Consider the following 12799-nt stretch of genomic DNA (forward strand, 5'->3'; position numbering starts at 1 on the left):
CTGCTCTGACCCGTAACTATCGTAAAATGCTTCGACCGGAAGTAGACACCTTTTGCGCATGCGGGGTACCGACTGGGTTTCTGGTACGGCTCGGGTAGCGACAGTCCGTGTCGCTACCTGACACTGACGCATGCAAATCTTACGTCACTTCCTCCTTTTGCCAATATTGCGACATTCAATATATTTGAATGATACGGTTAGCGCCCAGTTAGCACCTAGCATTTCTCAACAGTTCTGCCTCCTTTTCGACTACCGGGACATTTAAACAATGGATACCTCCGTATACAAACAAATTCATGCTTTTCTCCTCAACAGAGTGCGTTCCCTGATTGAACAACAGCACCGTAAAGTAAGAAGAATGGCGCCTAATTACAGAGTTAATAATACAGACTTTGTAATATGTCATGTAAAGATTCATGAGCCAGATGAAGTGTTTACTGACAATTGACAGTGATAGCGGTGACATCATCATCATTATTCCAATCAATTGGAAACATTTTAAGAGAAGTACACTTCGAATTGGGACCGCCGTCGTCGCGTGGCGGTGACGTAATCGCACTCAAAATGCGTACTTCAAGCGTGCAGTCTCTTAATTGGGACACAGCCCATGTCTCAGCTGTTTTTTTTGTTTGTTTGTTTTTCATTCAAACCTTTATTTAAACCTCAGTACAATACAAAATAGAATTAAACAGTACCATATTAATGGTGTTGTACTTACAAAAAAATTACATACCAACCAAATAAAAGAACAATTTTCAGAACCTACAATATAAATATGCTAGGAGGGAAGTAACTGATCAAGCCAAAGAATAAAGTGATTGAAAGATTTTGATTTTTTCACAAACACCAATAGTTTTTATAGCTTTTGGGTTAGTGGAGTTCTTAATTGAATTAAGATACTGTACAAGTTCAAAGGAGAATACATAAAAAGAGGGATGTCTTCCTAAACATTTGGACTTGTGAATATGAAATTTAGCCATTAAAATGAACAAGTTAATCATATACCTGTTATCAAAGTTGAATTGTCTTTGGTTTTTGTGTAGACCAAATAAAACATATTTCCAAAACAGTACAAACCCTTTAAATACATTTTCTGAGATAAAAACACATAAACTCTGCCAAAAATCTTGCACAAGGTTACAAAACCAAAAAAGATGTATAGTAGATTTCTTGGAAGTTTTACAAAAGCTACAGCTTGTATCAATGTCTAAATTGAATTTGCTTTGAAGATAATCTTTAGAAGGATAAATTCTGTGTATTAATTTATAAGAAATATCTTTAATTTTGTTGGTAATTAAAAACTGATTAGGGAGTCTCCAAACTTCGTTCCACATAATACCATCTGACAACTGGTTCCAGAAAAAAATTACATATGGTACCGTGGTTATGCTACTCTGAAATAAAGATCTGATAGATTTATTGTTGTTTTTAGATTGCTTAGAAAAGCAAATCTTGCCAACAAAAGTTTGTATAGGAGATGCCAACGGCCTGTGGAATGAAGTGATATTAGGTTGATTCTTAAACAGCATACAAACCCCTGATGGTATTGAGCCAAATACTTTTGTATAATCATGACGATTTATAGCTAAATTGAAATGTAAACAAAATTCTTCATAGGAGAAAAGCATACTATTTGAATCAAATAATTGGTTGACTAAAACAATGTTATTCCTAAACCAACTATCTAAGAAGAGAGATTTTCTTTTAAATAAAATATCTTTGTTATTCCAGATATAATAACTGTGTGGACTAAAGTTATGCTTGTAAATAAGAGTCCATGCTAAAAAAAGCTTGAGGATGAAAAGCAGAGATTTTTATAGGGATTTTATCAATATCAAAATTACAGGTAAGGAAAAATTCAGTGCCACCTAACTTAAACATGAACACAGGTATAGTATTCCAAATGGAAGTAGGATTAGTAATTAGATTCTTTAACCAATTTATTTTGAATGTGTTATTTAAAGTGTTAAAATCTAACACATTAAGTCCTCCATTGACACACGAGTTCATAAGAAATGTGTTTTTTAATGTAGTGTGTCCTATTTTTCCAGATAAAGTTGAAAGGTAACTTATTAACCTCTTTTATGAGTTTATTATCAAGGTGCAATGCCAATGCAGCGTATGTAAGACGAGAGATACCTTCACGTCTCAGCTGTTTGTGGAGGTAAAATACGTCTGCACAATTACGCTCAGCCATCGTTGTGAGTGCGCACGCCAAGGGCCGGCGAGACATTTATACAGCCGTATATCGCACATGACAAGGCGGAAGAGGAAGTAGTTCCTTTTAATGTAGATAATCCGAATGTTATAGTTTCTTTCCACTGTGTTCCTGTTAATGATAAACTACAAATTTACTCTAAATTACTAAAATATTGATATTTTAATGTGAGAATCGATTCTAGAACATAAATGATTGGAATCGATTTTTCAGGATCGATCCGCACATCACTATTAGGCACTACAGAGCTTTGCATGAGAATAAGGGGAACACCGATTGTGGAGCAAGACCAGGTGAGCCATCAAATACCATGATAATATAGCATGCAGTAATGTTACTAAATGATATAACAATATTATACAGCTGTAATAGGTTACGTGTGTGATATTTATATTTGTGCTTTGTCTTTATTGTCTTTCCTCAGGAGAACAATCTCAAATAGATGAAGACCTGGTTAGCATGGTGATTGAGGACTCCCAGCCATTTAGCATTGTGGAGAACAAAGGATTTAAAAGATTTGTTAAATCATTAAATCCTAGCTATGTTCTCCCCACTAAAAAGGTCATAAGAGCAGTGAAAATGTAGTTTTTACAGAATAAAATGTGGGCAGGACTGAGGCCTCAGTCTGTAGCTGTCCATACCTCAACGTTACAAAAGCACAACCACTGTCCACACCCCAACCTCACCTCACAGTAAATGATCATTTCCATTTTAAGCATTTCCAAATGACCATTTTCGAAACTGCCAATATAAATATACACAGTATACTGCCATCACTACAATATACATGTTTTACACACTCCTTTTGTTGTTGACATTTACAGGCTGTGTGCAAAAGGCCACACTCTTCAAATTCATGCCAACTAATATTTTTACGTCCAGTAGGTGTCCTACTAGAGCAAATGAAGCTTCAAGAAGCTTTGCGCTGGGGTGAACCAATTGGATGAAAAGCTTCAGTGCTTCATGAAGCTTCATCTGTCCATCACTAGCAGGTACACTGACCGCTAGCCACACAGTTTATACTCTTAAATTCATGTGCTCTTTGTACACTCTTGGCTAATTAACTGTGAAGTTTACATTGCAAGTTATTAACACAGAGAGCATTGAAAAACGTATAAGTCTTACCTGCATGTTTGGGTTTAAATTTTTTCCTCAGTTGCCTCCTTTCACGTTATGAGCTCCTCTATGGCTCCACGGGATCCGAAACTGCAGCACTTATTCTGTTCCTGGCATGCATGAATCCAGAGTTAACGATATGTGGCGCCTCCTACTGGATGGAGTGTGTGATATCAAGAAAGACGTCTTAAGAGCTTAAATTAATGTGATTGGTACGGTGGCCCTGAGAGGCCAAAAGCGCTGCAAAAAGAAAAACACTTGCAAAAACAAAAAGCGCTGCAAAAAGAAAAACACTTGCAAAAACAAAAAGCGCTGCAAAAAGAAAAACACTTGCAAAAACAAAAACAAAAAGCGCTGCAAAAAGAAAAACACTTGCAAAAACAAAAAGCGCTGCAAAAAGAAAAACACTTGCAAAAACAAAAAGCGCTGCAAAAAGAAAAACACTTGCAAAAACAAAAAGCGCTGCAAAAAGAAAAACACTTGCAAAAAGAAAAACACTTGCAAAAACAAAAAGCGCTGCAAAAAGAAAAACACTTGCAAAAACAAAAAGCGCTGCAAAAAGAAAAACACTTGCAAAAAGAAAAGCGCTGCAAAAAGAAAAACACTTGCAAAAGCACACACAACACAACGGAAATAGGAAAAAACACAACGGAAATGTTTCTGGGGAGACAATAACCGGACGGACCAGTTGACCAAAACATGCTAACAAGTGCACTGGGACTGGGAGACACTTCAACGAAGTGGAAGCAGAGCGGCCAAAGAGTAAACTTCCAAAAGTAAGTTCTGAATATTATGTCACTTATTTATGTGCAAATGTTTAATAACGAGGAACATTAAAACATTACTGTTGGCCACATGCCGGCAAAGTTATGTGACATTAGCGATGTTTGTACTTTCAGCGTTTACTTTGTTTTAAAGTCTTTACTTTATACGCCGTTAGATAGTCGACCTTAATCTTACAGAGAATGTGATAATTTTGTGGATAATTAAAGTCAGTCATATATCCACAAACACAACAGGCTGAAAGTCAGTGATGCTGCTCGGTTTGCAGTCCTGAATATCACGGCACAAGCAGGATTCACTGCACTGTTAATGTTAATTATGTCATATTGCTGCCTCTGTTCGGTGGTGTTGAGCCAAACGGACTTTAACGTGTGTTTGAACGAGCTGACGGTTCACTCATTGTAGCGACTTCCACAGTCGCTAGAGCCCGGGGATGGAGCCCGCCTATTTGCCTGACGCGCTGTCAACTTTAGCAATAATGCGAGAGGTGGAATTGTTTGCTTGTTTATTAAAGTGTTTACAGAGTAATGTCATCTCAAGATTTGGACTCTTACAACGTCACAGGCTCTAATGTAACAAGACGAAAAATGTTGTGCAGGGTCAACAAAAACTACGGCTACCCAGCCCTCCTCTCTGTCAAAATCAAAACCAGTGAATGACAGACTGACAACGCCCTCTTAATGTCGCCGCTAGCACCCACGTGACTCCCATTACACATCACCATAGCAACCAAACAAATGAAAACCCAGTGATCATCAAAAAATTCAATACATTTGATTATGGTTCCTACACTCATTAAGCTGAAAGAAAGATGCTTTAATCACAGCAGTCACACATGTGTCCACTGTACCAGCTGGGAACTCTTCTTGTTCAGCACTCGTAATAACACTAAATCCTCCTGTTTGTAGCAGTGTGTACACCTGAGACTGTCACCTGTCTGTCTGTCCTGCACTCTGTCTCTGTTTCTTTCTCTCTGATTGTGGAATAAAAGTATGAACATGTGTTTATAAGTTACACTTGTGTTTGAATCCTGCAGCTTATCACACATTTGATTTCCATGTGTGACGACTGCAAGTGTCCAGAGTGAGGACAGACTGAGGGACCCACTGCTGCACATCATCTGTGAGGCTTTGCACCCCCAATGATCCACCAGGAGAAACTCAGCAGTGTGTGAGGAAGAGGAGGAGGAAGAGCCAGCAGCAGCTGACAGATGGCGAGAATAGACAGACTGTTCCCTGTTTGTGAAGGACTGCTAGGAAAGTTTAACATAACTAACTGTCTGTCCTGAATCAGTCTTATTAGGTAATGTTCAAATAATGTTATCATCCAGTGTTTTCAGTGTGGGAGAAAGTACTCAGGGCCTTCAAGTTACACACTATGAAAGGCAGCAACAAGTTTAATATTCAGAAACCTAAAGTATGTATCAGCAGCTGAATGGAGCTAAAAATAATTGTTTGTTTCAGTTCTATGAAGCTTTGAGTATTTTGGATCAGTAGCAGTGCTGTGTTTGTTGCATCATATCGCTGTAATTGTTTATATGCTTTATATATTCTGAGGTAAGTTGATCTATAGTGTTACATCATATTCTATAAGGATGTTATGTGTTTGTAGACTTTCTGTCCAGTTTGACCCATTTAGCAGAAGTCAGCCTTTTTAAGGCTCTGATATCTATTCTGTATGACTTAAAGCAGTTATGACATGGTCTGATTTTCTCACCCAATAAAGGAATATTCAATATATCAGTCTACTCTTCATTCTATCAGAAACAGTTATCACAGCTCGTACATTTGCTTCTTCCACACATATATGTAAGCATTGAGCCAAATTTAGTAATAATGCCAACATATTAAAAGAACAATATTCGTCTCTTATATATAATACATCTATATATACACTGTCACAGATACTTGAGTGTCTTTAAGGGAAGATTTAAGGTGATAGGAAATATAAATAAATGCAACTTGAATCTTTACTGAAGCTCAGTGTTTGACACAGAGTTCACTCACATGTGCTGTACCAGTGTACCTGCACATGTGATGTGACAATAGAAGTGATTTGATTTGAGAGTTCAAACTCACTGCTGTAATAACTGATAATGATTAATATAATAACTATAATATTGGCCATCTCATATTTACACTGACTTTAGTCTCATGAACAACATTAGCTAATTGTTATTTACTAGCTAATCTTATATGACTGTTCAGTACAGATATGAAGCCCAACAATCATGTTTTACAGTCCTGTGGTCTCAGCCTCAGATACTTATTAAATCACACAAAGCTCGTGTAGAAACAAACAAACGAACAAAATATGTTCTCCTTCATTTCTGTCAACCACACGTTTCCCGCTATCATGGTTGCTAGGCAACCTGGGCAGCGCGACGGAGGCTAGACCGTCCCATTTCACAAGCCTCACACTTCCGGCCTTAGCGGTCTTTGAGTACGCGGCCCTTGAGGACCGTTGAGGCTGCGTACTTTAAGGCTGCAGACCCTGAATTGGGATACAGCAATTCAGGGACTGTTTCCCAATTCAGGGTCTGAAATGGGACGGTCTAGCCTCCGTCGCGCTGCCCAGGTTGCCTAGCAACCATGATAGCGGGAAACGTGTGGTTGACAGAAATGAAGGAGAACATATTTTGTTCGTTTGTTTGTTTCTACGCGAGCTTTGTGTGATTTAATAAGTATCTGAGGCTGAGACCACAGGACTGTAAAACATGATTGTTGGGCTTCATATCTGTACTGAACAGTCATATAAGATTAGCTAGTAAATAACAATTAGCTAATGTTGTTCATGAGACTAAAGTCAGTGTAAATATGAGATGGCCAATATTATAGTTATTATATTAATCATTATCAGTTATTACAGCAGTGAGTTTGAACTCTCAAATCAAATCACTTCTATTGTCACATCACATGTGCAGGTACACTGGTACAGCACATGTGAGTGAACTCTGTGTCAAACACTGAGCTTCAGTAAAGATTCAAGTTGCATTTATTTATATTTCCTATCACCTTAAATCTTCCCTTAAAGACACTCAAGTATCTGTGACAGTGTATATATAGATGTATTATATATAAGAGACGAATATTGTTCTTTTAATATGTTGGCATTATTACTAAATTTGGCTCAATGCTTACATATATGTGTGGAAGAAGCAAATGTACGAGCTGTGATAACTGTTTCTGATAGAATGAAGAGTAGACTGATATATTGAATATTCCTTTATTGGGTGAGAAAATCAGACCATGTCATAACTGCTTTAAGTCATACAGAATAGATATCAGAGCCTTAAAAAGGCTGACTTCTGCTAAATGGGTCAAACTGGGCAGAAAGTCTACAAACACATAACATCCTTATAGAATATGATGTAACACTATAGATCAACTTACCTCAGAATATATAAAGCATATAAACAATTACAGCGATATGATGCAACAAACACAGCAGTGCTACTGATCCAAAATACTCAAAGCTTCATAGAACTGAAACAAACAATTATTTTTAGCTCCATTCAGCTGCTGATACATACTTTAGGTTTCTGAATATTAAACTTGTTGCTGCCTTTCATAGTGTGTAACTTGAAGGCCCTGAGTACTTTCTCCCACACTGAAAACACTGGATGATAACATTATTTGAACATTACCTAATAAGACTGATTCAGGACAGACAGTTAGTTATGTTAAACTTTCCTAGCAGTCCTTCACAAACAGGGAACAGTCTGTCTATTCTCTCCATCTGTCAGCTGCTGCTGGCTCTTCCTCCTCCTCTTCCTCACACACTGCTGAGTTTCTCCTGGTGGATCATTGGGGGTGCAAAGCCTCACAGATGATGTGCAGCAGTGGGTCCCTCAGTCTGTCCTCACTCTGGACACTTGCAGTCGTCACACATGGAAATCAAATGTGTGATAAGCTGCAGGATTCAAACACAAGTGTAACTTATAAACACATGTTCATACTTTTATTCCACAATCAGAGAGAAAGAAACAGAGACAGAGTGCAGGACAGACAGACAGGTGACAGTCTCAGGTGTACACACTGCTACAAACAGGAGGATTTAGTGTTATTACGAGTGCTGAACAAGAAGAGTTCCCAGCTGGTACAGTGGACACATGTGTGACTGCTGTGATTAAAGCATCTTTCTTTCAGCTTAATGAGTGTAGGAACCATAATCAAATGTATTGAATTTTTTGATGATCACTGGGTTTTCATTTGTTTGGTTGCTATGGTGATGTGTAATGGAGTCACGTGGGTGCTAGCGGCGACATTAAGAGGGCGTTGTCAGTCTGTCATTCACTGGTTTTGATTTTGACAGAGAGGAGGGCTGGGTAGCCGTAGTTTTTGTTGACCGCTGCACAACATGTTTCGTCTTGTTACATTAGAGCCTGTGACGTTGTAAGAGTCCAAATCTTGAGATGACATTACTCTGTAAACACTTTAATAAACAAGCAAACAATTCCACCTCTCGCATTATTGCTAAAGTTGACAGCGCGTCAGGCAAATAGGCGGGCTCCATCCCCGGGCTCTAGCGACTGTGGAAGTCGCTACAATGAGTGAACCGTCAGCTCGTTCAAACACACGTTAAAGTCCGTTTGGCTCAACACCACCGAACAGAGGCAGCAATATGACATAATTAACATTAACAGTGCAGTGAATCCTGCTTGTGCCGTGATATTCAGGACTGCAAACCGAGCAGCATCACTGACTTTCAGCCTGTTGTGTTTGTGGATATATGACTGACTTTAATTATCCACAAAATTATCACATTCTCTGTAAGATTAAGGTCGACTATCTAACGGCGTATAAAGTAAAGACTTTAAAACAAAGTAAACGCTGAAAGTACAAACATCGCTAATGTCACATAACTTTGCCGGCATGTGGCCAACAGTAATGTTTTAATGTTCCTCGTTATTAAACATTTGCACATAAATAAGTGACATAATATTCAGAACTTACTTTTGGAAGTTTACTCTTTGGCCGCTCTGTTTCCACTTCGTTGAAGTGTCTCCCAGTCCCAGTGCACTTGTTAGCATGTTTTGGTCAACTGGTCCGTCCGGTTATTGTCTCCCCAGAAACATTTCCGTTGTGTTTTTTCCTATTTCCGTTGTGTTGTGTGTGCTTTTGCAAGTGTTTTTCTTTTTGCAGCGCTTTTCTTTTTGCAAGTGTTTTTCTTTTTGCAGCGCTTTTTGTTTTTGCAAGTGTTTTTCTTTTTGCAGCGCTTTTTGTTTTTGCAAGTGTTTTTCTTTTTGCAAGTGTTTTTCTTTTTGCAGCGCTTTTTGTTTTTGCAAGTGTTTTTCTTTTTGCAGCGCTTTTTGTTTTTGCAAGTGTTTTTCTTTTTGCAGCGCTTTTTGTTTTTGCAAGTGTTTTTCTTTTTGCAGCGCTTTTGGCCTCTCAGGGCCACCGTAGATTGGACTTCTTTAACTTATCAAAACCTCACCTTTTTTCAAGTTTTTAACACTAACATGCGTAAGATGACCGAGGGCCTACACAAACATCAAGATTATTTTTAATTCACAGGCTCAAGGGAAATATATGAAACATCAATATATAAAAAACATCAATATATAAAACAAACGTGTTTTTGTGTTTGTCATATTTGATTAAATGGACATTATGGTGTCTCATAAAACTGTGTGTGTGTGTGTGTGTGTATAATTTCAGAATGGCTTCATCAAAGCATCATCGCAGTACCGGTGAGCCGTACACGAGGCTGCCACCCCTAACGGTCAAAGTGATTTGTCTGAAAGAAACCCCTAAAGTCACTGGCTGGCATTTCTGTGATGGAAGTGCAAGGCCCAAAGCTGTCCACAATAATATAAGTGCGGCAGTATGTGATGAGACAAATGTTTTCAGATTTGTGATATTCGAAAACTTGGCCTCCCAAATTAAAGAGGGTAAAACCTATACCATTAGAAATTTCAAAATGGGCAAATTTGGAAGCACACGATCAATGCTTTCAAGTAAGGACACGGCAGTGTACGTCAGTGTGCCCATCCAGGTCAGTCAGCAGCTGGAGGACGAGGCAATGCTGCTTCTGGGGCCACCCACCACCTTGATCCCACTGACCAACGTCAGCCAATCACAGATGATGCACGTGACAGTGAAGGGATGGGTCACAGCTGTAAGTTTTCCCACATTAATTTGCTACTAACACATTAAGATGTAGCTTAAGGTTTTGTTTCATTTTTACTGTTTACTGTTTATTTTTACTGTTAGTTAAAGCTAAAGCACCAAACAATATGTTTATTTTAGTGCACTTGCAAAACAAAAATCAAATAAATGAAAATCAGAGAATGACAAAAGAAAGAGGATGGTTCTTTTGAGTTTTACAGCTTGTAGAGCCAAATCTGAACTATGTACAAGTTAAAATAGGATACGGTTACCTTCTGCAATACACAGATTTATGTCCATTTTTAAAATAAATGTCCTTTAATTTAGATGGAACCCTTGAAAAAAAGGAGCAGAATCCAGCAGTCCCTTTGCAGATCATCAATCTCAAAGAGGTAAGGAATATATATACAGATAGAGAGGAGGAGAGAGAGAGATGGAGACAGATAGATAGATAGATAGATAGATAGATAGATAGATAGATAGATAGATAGATAGATAGATAGATAGATAGATAGAGAGAGAAAGAGATAGAGGGAGAGAGCGAGATAGAGACAGAGATAGATAGATAGAGACAGAGATAGATAGATAGAGACAGAGAGAGATAGATAGAGACAGAGATAGATAGATAGATAGAGACAGAGAGAGATAGATAGAGAGAGAGCTTAAAGAATGTTTTAATTTTACAGGATGAGTCAGAGGTGAAGGTGGCACGAGGCTGTGCTCACCCCAGTCTGTATTGGATCTCCGGTAGAGATCAGTCACTTAAGAGGCAACAACTCGCAGTCATATGGCTTTGCTCTTCATACATCACCATTTACTGTGGTTAAGGTTGGTAAATTACTTTATGCAGTTTCTTGATACTCTTAGTACTGGTCTTAAACTGGCCACGAAGTTCTTTTTCTTTTCTTCTTCTTTTATTATCTACAGCCTGGAAGTGGGATCCATGCAATTAAGCCAAGAGGTTACAGAACCATTGGACAAGACCAAGAGGTCCTGGACTCCAATGACATTCCACACATTGTGTCATCTGACGTGTGGCTAAAAGTGTTCCCAGACAGCCCAGAAATCCTCCCTTCAGTGATCCAGCTGAATTATGAAAAGGGCACCATAATAGATATTCTGATGCCAGAGGAGTAATGCTCTTTATTATTTTCCCAGCATTTTTAGTTAATTATCTAATGTATTTCTTTTTTTAATCTGTTGTTTATCTGTAAGTAATTAGTTAAAGATGAAAATTAAATAAGTTGAAAAAAAAATCAGTTAATTAGTTAATTTTTTTGTGGTGGTTTGTTATTCCTGAATGTTTTAATAAATGCTTTGCAAACTTTAAGGGTCTTATTTAATTTAATAACATAATGTATTTACATATACTTAAAAGGATTTGAGGCGGCAGCACTAAATTAGTAAATTCCAACTGAAGAAAATGGAGGAGAACAACAAGGAGAAAGATGAGGAGGAAAAGAACAGTTTTTACTGCGATTGCATTCCTGTTTTGAGCAAAGGTCCTTGTTTTTACTGTTATTAGCAGCATCTTGAGGCTGTATTTGTTTCCAAGTCTTCACTCTTCAGAGTTTTAGTGTTTCAGTGAATTTGCTCTAACAAATGTAACAGTTGCAGGGTTATAATATCCAACAACTGCTCCACTATATAATCTACTAGAATGAATAGAAACACACACGCACTCATCAGGGTAGATTGTGTCAGTATAACTTTCCAAAGATTTAGGTACACTCTTTTCTGACAGAGAACATGGTCTCTGAAAGAACTTATGCTAGACTAACTTTTTGTGGACTTTATTTCAACTTTCAGGTGGATTACTGACTTCCTGTTTGAGAGGAAGGAATAAAAGCAGATTGCATTGTGCCATGATCGCTACTAAGAAGATGCTGATGACCCCACACATAGACTGTTTGTCACACTGTTCTCTGGCTTTTCTCATTACTTAGGTTTTTCTAATTTACAATTAAAACATTTTCAGCTATTTTCCAACTTCTTCTTCCATGTAAATGTCAGCTTTTAGCACTTTTGTTTTTAGGTGAAATTTCCGTATTTTTCATCTCATTCAAAATTTTTAACATAAATTAAGCAATTAATTCATTTCAGTGCATACATTCAGATTCAAGCATTCACACTGCAGTTTCTTGAGAAAATGCACTTTCTAGTTGTTATTTACTAGCTAATCTTAAAAGGACTTTTCAGTACAGAAATGAAGCCCAACAATCATGATTTCACAGTCCCGTGGTCTCAGCCTCAGATACTTATCAAATCAAAGCTCATATAGAAACAAATGAACAAATAAACAAAAGATTTTCTCCTTCATTTCTGTCAAACAAAGCTGTATGAAACGTTTCCAGTTGTTAGTATCATGGTTGCTTGGCAACCTGGGCAGCAAGATGGAGGCTAGACCGTCCCATTTCACAAGCCTCTCACTTCCGGCCTTAGCGGTCTTTGAGTACGTGGCCCTTGTGGACCGTTATGGCTGCGTACTTTAAGGCTGCAGACCCTGAATCCGGTTGTTCAGTCTGACGTCACTAGCCGTGTCTGGGCCTAAACTCTGCTGCAGGTCCATATA

At 38.1% G+C, this 12799-nt stretch overlaps 1 long non-coding RNA gene across 2 annotated transcripts in view; it reads left to right on the forward strand.

Annotated features, from left to right (window-relative positions):
• The window catches only part of LOC146504931 (uncharacterized), a 56263-nt gene extending 44706 nt beyond the window's left edge, over window positions 1–11557 (forward strand). Inside the window, exons 2-5 of one of the 2 annotated variants that reach the window (XR_014877604.1) lie at window positions 9778–10237; window positions 10555–10619; window positions 10914–11055; window positions 11155–11557. This is a non-coding gene — a long non-coding RNA (uncharacterized LOC146504931). Of the gene's footprint in view, window positions 1–9527; window positions 10238–10554; window positions 10620–10913; window positions 11056–11154 lie in introns of those variants that run through there. The other variant, XR_014877603.1, reaches the window with a different exon arrangement.
• The last annotated feature ends 1242 nt before the right edge of the window (window positions 11558–12799 follow it).

Source organism: Neolamprologus multifasciatus, chromosome 13 (genome assembly GCF_963576455.1).
Source record: "Neolamprologus multifasciatus chromosome 13, fNeoMul1.2, whole genome shotgun sequence".
Lineage (NCBI taxonomy): Eukaryota > Metazoa > Chordata > Actinopteri > Cichliformes > Cichlidae > Neolamprologus > Neolamprologus multifasciatus.